The sequence below is a fragment of the Halichoerus grypus genome, chromosome 8, assembly GCF_964656455.1.
Source record: "Halichoerus grypus chromosome 8, mHalGry1.hap1.1, whole genome shotgun sequence".
Classification (NCBI taxonomy): Eukaryota; Metazoa; Chordata; class Mammalia; order Carnivora; family Phocidae; genus Halichoerus; species Halichoerus grypus.
In genome coordinates, this window is record NC_135719.1 from 151,542,180 (window position 1) to 151,549,850 (window position 7,671).

At 43.8% G+C, this 7,671-nt stretch overlaps 1 pseudogene; it reads right to left on the reverse strand.

The window, feature by feature from the left end:
* Window positions 1–2,947: 2,947 nt before the first annotated feature.
* Window positions 2,948–3,404, reverse strand: LOC118535942 (immunoglobulin heavy variable 3-23 pseudogene; annotated as a pseudogene).
* Window positions 3,405–7,671: the final 4,267 nt, after the last annotated feature.

The following is a 7,671-nucleotide window of genomic DNA, read 5'->3' on the forward strand; positions in this document are numbered from 1 at the left end:
AATAATGAATCGTTGAAAACTATATCAATAACTAATGATGTATTATATGTTGGCTAATTGAATTATAAAATAAATATAAAAAATAAAATAAAATTAACCACTCAGGAAACAAAAATTTTGGACAGGATGCAGAGAAAGGGAACTCTCACACTGTTGGTGGGAATGGAAGTGATACAGCAACTGTAGAAACGGTATGGATTTCCTCAAGATGCTAACAATAGAGGTACCTTATGATCCAGCAGTTGCACTACTATGTATTTACCCCAAAGATACACATGTATTGATGCAAAGGTGCACCTGCACCCCAAAGTTAATAGCAGCAATGTCCACAATAACCAAACTGTGGAAAGAGCAGAGATGTCCATGGACAGATGAGTGGATAAAGAAGATGTTGTATATATATATACAATGGAATATTACTCAGCCATCAGAAAGGATGAATGCTTATCATCTACATCAATGTGGATGGAATTGGAGGCTATTATGCTGAGTGAAATAAGTCAACAGAGAAAGACATTTATCCTATGTTTTCACTCATATGTGGAATATAAGAAACAGCCCAGAGGATCCTAAGGGAAGGGAGGGAAAACTGAATGGGAAGTCATCAGAGAGGGAGACAAAGCATCAGAGACTCTTCACTATAGGAAACAAATTGAGGATTGGTGGAGGGACAGTGGGTGGGGAGATGGTGTGAGTGGCATTAAGGAGGGCTGGTGATGTGTTGAGCACTGGGTGTTATATGCAACTGATGAATTATTGAACTCTACATCTGATACTGGTATACTATATGTTGGCTCATTGAATTTAAATAAAAAAAACTATCAGGAAATGGGGATTATAATATCTCCAATGATAATTCCAAGCAGATTGTTATTTTAAGTTCTTGTGATAATTGATATTGCATAGTAAATTCATATGTTAAATATAAGTATGTGAAGGCTTTTTAGTTTTAGAATACACTATCTGTTGCAATTAATTTCAATAAAAATTCTGAAAGTAAGAAAATCTAAAGGTATGTGGATTTACATGTCCAGTAAATCATCAGAGATTTTCAATAAATGAGTCATACCAAGGATATTAGGGAAAGAATGACATTAAAACTAGACAATGCCTCACATTTTCTGTCAATGGTTGTATTTTTAAGCAGAGCCAAATGTACAAAAAGCTTACAAGTAACACAACTGAGGGCAGTCTGCTGGTTACACTTAGTAAAAACTGAGAGACTAGATTTGGGAAAATAGAATGACATGCAGAATATTCAAAGTCCACAGATGTTGGAGAGAATTCCATGGTGGCACAGGTAAGTGAGAGAGCCTGTGAGGATCTCCACACTTGGGATTCCTTGTCCTGGTTCATCTGGGCTAGTTCACACAACCCAGAGAGAGTCACAGGAGGCAGATACATTAGATTAGCAATTGTTCTTAAAACATTCCTGGAATATCTGAGATACACGCACAGGACAGCTGCCAACAGACAGACAACACCCCATTGTATTTCCCCCTTCTTGGGAAAGACCATCCCAAGGAGCTTCATGCTCAGGTGAGGAGTGGGCCTGACCCTCCACCCCAGGGACAGAAGATCAATTTTACACAGCTCTCCCTTGGATGTTACAAGAACAGAAGGACTCTGAGTGGAACAGCCATTCCTGTGACTCCTCTGAAGCCTGGGAATCAGTGCTTGTTTCATGGAGAATCAAGACAGCAAGCGTCCCAGAAGTTATTTATGAATTCTCTAGGGAAACACAGATCAAAACAATGGGACAAAAGCAGGGACATGAGAGGAAATGTCAGTATTGTCTCATCAGTAGTTGATATATTATTTTTCTTCTGGATCATAGTTTAGGCCATAGATCCCCATTTCAACCACATTTTAGGGCTCTACCATCATGGTAGATGTTCATTATTGAGACTCACTCTCCATTTGGCACTTGGTGGGGTTCTGGGAAGAGTGACAGTGCTGCAGCCCCATGGGGCTCAGGGTCCCGGACAGGTTGAGAGAGAAGTCAGAAGCAGGACAGAGTGAGGTCAGGTTGGGTTTCTGTGGGATACTCAAGGGACAGCACAGGGTGTGCAGGGATCTGGGCTCTGCCAGCTGGATCTCAGGATTCACGTGGATTCCCTGTGTGGATACCAGGATACACTTTTCAGACACAGCGCCCAAGGTTTTCTCATGGACCACCGCCCCTCCACCCCAGAACAGGACCCGGCAGGACGTGGATGGGTTTTCCTTTCTGACTTGTCATCCCCCCTGTTTCATGGGGAAATCTGAGAGCCCCTCCCATCAGGTGGGCTGCTTTTCCATCCAGGAGATGGAGCGATGCCTACAGAGGGGCACTTCCTGATCACCAGTGTCCACCGACATGGAAAATGAGTCAAAGGATACACTGCAGCCTGGAAGACGATGACCAGTTGTGGCAGAAGTACTGGGGGGATGCTCATATCCATGTGGTGATAGTGTGTGCCTGATGAGGGCAGAGAACAGGCACTCAGCATGCAGAGAGTGTGGGCTGTGCAGGTGGTTCTTATGAAAGATGGGAATTCCCAGAGTGTCCTTTTCTGATGAAGGAAAAAAGGGACATAGAAGAGGTTGATTAAGGAAACTTCCCTAATGAGTGATGAGATCTCATTTATATGTAGAAAATTTTACCTCGTTTGGTTGGCTGCACGGAGAATATGAAAAGTTAAAGATGGCAGAGAAAACATGAAATATCTCTGCGGGCAGATGAGAGCCTAAAGAGGAAATCCGTGATCTCAAAAGGAAGCCCCCTGGCACCCAATCCACCTGCTCCTGAGTTTCATCTAATTGTCTGTGATGTCCTGAGCACCCCTGGTGTCCTGAGTGCCCTTTGGTGATTTGAGCGCCCCCTGGTGACTTGAGCGCCCCTGGAGCCCAGCCCTTCCTGTGTCCCTGCAGGGAGATTTGTGTCTTAGCTCACACTGAAGTCCTTTCACTGTGTTGTTTGCACAGTAATACATGTCAGTGTCCTCGCTCTCAGGCTGTTCATCTGCAGATACAGCGTGTTCTTGCCGTTGTCTCTGGAGATGGTGAATCGGCCCTTCACATAGTTGTATGTGCTACTTCCACCAGTGCAAATATAGGTGACCCACTGCAGCCCCTTCCCTGGAGCCTGGCGGACCCAGTACATGTAGTAGCTGCTGAAGGTGAATCCAGAGGCTGCACAGGAGAGTCTCAGGGACCCCCCAGGCTTCACCAGGTCTCCCCCAGACTCCACCAGCTGCACCTCACACTGGACACCTGCAGACACAAGACATCCTGGTCAGGAAATTGTCACACAACCACTGTTTTTCTCACACATATCCACTCACATACTCAATGTCTCTTGTTCACCATAAATTACCTTCCAAAATTGCAAAAAGAAAAACCCAGCCAAGCAAGAACTCCATAGTGAGTTGTCTGTGTTCTGTCCTGATCACTGAATGGAACACCTGGGAATCCTGGGGCTGGGGCTCCTCTCCCAGCTGCAGATTCAGGGTTGGGCTGTTTTAATCAGCAGAGGGAGGGCCCTATTTGCAAGTCCTCTGACTATATAATCAGCTTGGGATCTATGTGAACATAGAGGGCAGTGACCAGAGCAGATGTAACTGCCTTTGTTTTGGTGGTATTGACCACTTTTGAAAAAAATATGATTTTTCATTGTGTAAGTGTCCAGAGTATGTACTTGGCCTCCACGTGACACTTTGTTTTTACATATTCACACAAATTTTGCTGGATAGGTGTCCTGTTATCCCATAAAGAAATGTAAACCTACACCCAGAATTGTAGAGGATCTGTGAGGTGTCCAAGAGCATGTACAGGTTGCGAGTGATCCCCCAGATCTGGGCATGGACTCATCCCCACAGTACCTACTGCCCCCTGAACAACCTGGAGGACAGAGTGGGCAGGCTCATGCGGAATGAGGAACCCCTCCTATAATGGGGACAGGATGGTTTACATGCTCTAGAGTTTACCTGACATATAGAGAGAATCAGGGTTCATGCAGGTGTATTTTCTAACATTTCAATATCTAGGTGTTCACTGGAGTCGTCTCTCTGATTATTTGTAATTGTTTTGATGAGCCCATGACTGCTGGAGGATTAGAATCACAAAGGGGGAAATAAAGAATCATAAAGGGCAGTGGCAGTGATTGGCCCCTGGAACTAACTCAGAGAGTTGCTGTGGGCGCACACCCTGGGAAGCCATGGTTATTGGCAGTGCATACAGAAGTGGAGAGTGATTGTAATTGAGGATTTATTTTTTTTAATTTTTAAAAAGATTTTATTTATTTATTTGACATAGTGAGAGAGGGAAACCAAGCAGGGGAAATTCGAGAGGGAGAAGCAGGCTTCCTGCTGAACAGGGAGCCAATGAAGGGCTCAATCCCAGGACCCTGGGTTCAAGACCTGAGCCGAAGGCAGATGCTTAATGACTGAGCCACCCAGGTTCCCCTAGCTGAGGGTTTATGGAAGAGAGCTGACTGCGATTTATCTGCTCTAGGCCAGAAGTTTGGGTGTGGCCATAATTTGCTCTGATCCTCAAATGAGGTGCAGAAAGCCTCCAGTGAAAAAAAGCCACACAGAAGACTGTTTTCCACTGAGCCTTCCTGTCCCTGCCCCCTCCCTTTTTTTGTAGTTTTTAATTTTATTATGTTATGTTAGTCACCATACAATACACCATTAGTTTTTGATGTAGTGATCCACGATTCATTGTTTTCGTATAACACCCAGTGCTCCATGCTGTATGTGCCCTCTTTAAAACCCATCCCCCCACCCCCCTCCCCTCTAAAACCCTCAGTTTGTTTCTCAGAGTCCATAGTCTCTCCTGGTTCATCTCTCCCTCTGATTTCCCCCCTTCATTTTTCCCTTCCTTCTCCTAATGTCCTCCATGCTATTCCTTATGTTCCATAAATAAGTGAAACCGTATGATAATTGACTTTCCCTGCTTGACTTATTTCACTTAGCATAATCTCCTCCAGTCCCATCCATGTGGATGTAAAAGTTGGGTATTCATCCTTCCTAATGGTTGAGTAATATTCCATTGTATATGTGGACCACGTCTTTCCATTCATCTGTTGAAGGGCATCTCGGCTCTTTTCCCACAACCTCTCCAACATGTGTTGTTTCTTGCCCTGTCTCCATTTTTGCCATTCTAACTGGTGTAAGGTGGTATCTCAATGTGGTTTTGATTTGAATTTCTCTGATGGCTAATGATGATGAACATTTTTTCATGTGTCTGTTAGCCATTTGTATGTCTTTTTTGGAGAAGTGTCTGTTCTTGTCTTCTTCCCATCTCTTGACTGGATTATTTCTTTTTTGAGTGTTGAGTTTGTTGAGTTATTTATTGATCTTGGATACCAGCCCTTTATCTGTAATGTCATTTGCAAATATCTTCTCCCATTCTGAAGTTTGCCTTTTAGTTTTGTTAACAGTTTCCTTTGCTGTCCAGAAGTTTTTACCTGGATGAAGTTCAAATACTTCATTTTTGCTTTTGTTTCCCTTGCTTTTAGAGATATGTCTTCTAAGAAGTTTCTGTGGACAAGTTTGAAGAGGTTACTTCCTGTGTTCTCCTCTAGGATTTTGATGGATTCCTGTCTCACATTTATGTCTTTCATCCATTTTGAGTCTATTTTTGTGTATGGTGTGAGAGAATGGTCAAGTTTCATTCTTCTGCATGTGGCTGTCTAATTTACCCAGCACCATTTATTGAAGAGACTGTCTTTTTCATCCCTTAGATATTCTTCCTGCTTTGTCAAAGAATAGTTGACACAGTTTTAAGAGCCCGTTTCTAGGCTCTCTATTCTGTTCCATTAATCTGTGTGTCTGTTTTTGTGCCAGTACCATGCTGTCTTGATGATCACAGCTTTGTAATACTGCTTGAAGTCAGGCTTTGTGATGCCCCCAAGTTTGGTTTTCTTTTTTAACATTACCCTGGTGATTCAGGGTCTTTTCTGGTTCCATATAAATATAACATTTCTATACACTAACAATGTGACTGAGGAAGAGAAATTAAGGAATTGATGCCATTCACAATTGCACCAACATCATAAGATACCTAGGAATTACCCTAACCAAAGACATAAAAGATCTGTACTCTAGAAACTACAGAAAACTTATGAAAAAAAATTGAGGAAGACACAGAGAAATGGAAAAACATCCCATGTGCATAGATTGGAAGAATAAACATGGTTAAATGTCTATACTGCAGATGGCGGAGGAGTAGGGGACCCTATTGCAAATGGTCCCCAGAACTGAGCTGGGTGTCTACCAGACCACTCTGAACACCCACGAAACCAGCCTGAGATGTAAGAAGATAGATCTGGATCTCTACAAACAGAATATCACAGGCGGTTGGTTTCCAGGTATGAAGCAGGGAGCTGTGACTCTGTGGGCAGATATCAGAGGACAAACGGCAGCAAGAGGGAGCCTGGCCATGAGCATCACACACCCCTGGTGAGCGATAGCCTCCATAGCTGGGGAGCAGGTGCAGACATGAAAGCCAGTAGTGGTGGGGAAAGGACTTAAGGGCAACCCTGGGCAGAAACCCGGAGCGTGTATGTGAACTGGGGGTGGCTGGTGGTTTTAGAAACACAAAGGTCAGAGACATGCCCCGACCAGGAAGTGAGGAATGGGAGAGCTGCAGAGGGGCGCACAAGCCAGGATGTTGCAGTTTATAGCAGCACAGACAGAAATGGAGATAGGGTGGCCTGGAGAGCTCATTGAAGAACAGACTGCGATCTCTCTGCTCTGAGGCAGAGGGTTGGAAACTGTCTATTCTGCTCTGACTCTCGGAAGAGATGTGGAAAGCTGCCAGGGAAAGCCACCAGAGAATAAAAGCCCCCCAAAACCGGTTTTCACTGAGCCCATCCCCTGCCACAGGGGGCAGGGCAACTCTACCCAAACAAGGTTGCTGAGTAACAGTGCAGCAAGCTCTTCCCCCAGAAGACAGCCTGGGAAAACAAGAGGCCAACAACCCTAAGGTCCATAGAAAACAGGTGCATCTTGCTTGGGTTGTGGTCAATAATTTGGATTCTATACATTCCCTCAACCACCCCTAAACACAATGACTAGGAGGAGGAACCCCCCAAAATAGGAAAGACTCAGAGATTATGACTTACGCCAAGATTTACAAATGGATGCAGATTTAACCAAGATGTCGGAGACAGAATTCAGGCTAGCAATTGTGAAGACAATAGCTAGAATGGAGAAATCAATTAATGGCAACATAGAGTCTCTAAGGGCAGAAATGAAAGCTGAACTGGCAGAACTTAAAAATGCTATCCATGAGATCCTATCTAATCTAGATAATCTAACAACTAAGGTAAGTGAGACAGAAGAAAGAATCAGTGACCTGGAAGACAATTTAATAGATAAAAAGGGAAAAGAGGAGGGCAGGGAAAAACAACTCAGAATCCATGAAAATAGAATCAGAGAAATAAATGACACCATGTAGTGTTCCAATGTCAGAATTATTGGAATCCCAGAGGAGGTGGGGAAAGAGAGAGAGAGCTGTAGAAGATACATTTGAGCAAATCATAGCTGAGAACTTCCCTAATCTAGGGAATGAAACAAACATTCATGTCCTAGAGGCAGAGAGGACCCCTCCCAGATCAAGGAAAACAGGCGAACACCCTGGCATGTAATACTAAAACTCGCAAATCTTAGAACCAAGGAAACC